Source organism: Crocuta crocuta, unplaced genomic scaffold (genome assembly GCF_008692635.1).
Source record: "Crocuta crocuta isolate KB4526 unplaced genomic scaffold, BGI_CrCroc_1.0 scaffold205, whole genome shotgun sequence".
Lineage (NCBI taxonomy): Eukaryota > Metazoa > Chordata > Mammalia > Carnivora > Hyaenidae > Crocuta > Crocuta crocuta.
In genome coordinates, this window is record NW_027530644.1 from 5,188,902 (window position 1) to 5,190,691 (window position 1,790).

Genomic DNA, 1,790 nt, shown 5'->3' on the forward strand with positions numbered 1-1,790 from the left:
ACCAATGTTTCCATGATGACAAGCATTTTTCATATCGGACTTAATTTCTATACAAGCACTGTGAGCTGTCTTCCGTGTCCTGCTTCTCTACCAGGCTCAATTTTCCTGAGTAAAGTCTGGTAACATCCAAATTTTGTCAGTTTTCAATTTCCCTATTTTTTTGGTCAATTTACAATCATATTGGTCAGTATTTGCCATTGTTAGTTGTCTTGTCTTGTTTTCTAGCAAACTTAATTTCCCTGAGTTAATTTGGAGTTTTTAATGCTATCAATACAATCTGATTTTCCAATAGGTCTTGAAACTGAAACAGTGTCCTGCGTGCTGAGAGCCATTCCCAGCATTATTAGGATGGTTCTTTCTTCTAATAACCTTTCTGTAGACTGGATAAAAGACAGATTGTGTTTATATTTGGAAGCAAAAAGATCATTAATGAACAATGGTGAACCTGGGTGCTTGGCTGGTTCAAAATAATAGGGTCAAAATTCATGCTTTGCGGTAAGCTTGTTGGCTTTTTTAGAATTAGAAATCTTTGTTTTGTAAACGTGACAAGCTCTCTCTCAGAGAGAGCACGAGCGAGCGCATGCAAATGATTTGAAGCAGGCTTTGTGATGACAGCAGAGAGCCCCGAGCGAGGCTTGAACTAGCAAACCACCAAATCGTGACCCGAGCCAAAGTCACACTCAACTGATTCAGCCACCCAGCACCCCTCCTATATTTTCTTTTAACTTACATTGTGTTTTTTCACAGATTTACTTAAATTTCCTTAAGAAGATGAGTTTTCGCCAGCTCTTCCAAGGAAATTTTCCAGTTAATGGTTTTTCCATTTGAACTCTACTATATTAAATTCCTTAGGACTGGATTTCATTTATAATCTTCTTCTTTCCTAATGCCTTCTTGAAATTTCACCTTGAGGTCCAGAAGAAGAGTAAAAATAAAGTTACTGAGGGACTTCTAAGAGCTTTTTTCCCCCTTAATGTGGGTTATTTACCATCGTAGGAATGAAACCTAAGACTAATAGAACACTTAAAAATAACAAAATTCATTATGTTATCATAAATAATTCTGAAATACATTTTTTCCTAGCAAAATTTGATGAGAAGAGTAGCATTGTTTTAAATTTTTGCACATTTCTTCAATGTTTGGCTTAATTGATGGCTGGATTCTCTTATCTCCTGCATTTAATCAGCTGCTACAGGTTTTGGTTGAAGGAAATGAAGAAAATTTGGCCTTATACACATGTAACTGTCAAAGAATTGAAGCTCCTTTAAGAGGTCTAGGGAACCCGTCAGAGGATCCTCATTTTGAAAACTGCCATTAGACGAGGAATGATTCTTGTAGGCAACTTGAGTCCTGAAGACCAGCTCTTCAGAGAAAAGGCGAGAATGGAAGTGGTTAACGATGGGGCTGTTGTGTGTAGGCAGCCTGGATTCTTGGGCAAGGGGCTCACCGACTCCACTGTAGTCTACCATTCTTGAAAGCACACCCAATTAATGAAACGTATGTGGGGGGGCAGATTTGACCATCAGTATTACATTAACTAGGAAGATTTCGTGCTCATTACAATCGAGAAAAATCGATCTCTGCCTCAACCGTTCAGGCGGCCAGTGAAGCGATAGCTCAAGGCCTGCAGGCGTACCGCGCCCTCACAAGACCGGGAGGGGCGCGGAAGCGCAGCCGGGCGCAACAGCCCCGGCCCGCGGATGCGCGGCGCTGGAGGGCCCACATTGCGCAGGCGCAGCGTGCAGGCCGCGGCCCCCGGAACGGTAAACAGTGGGGTCACGTGACGCGGC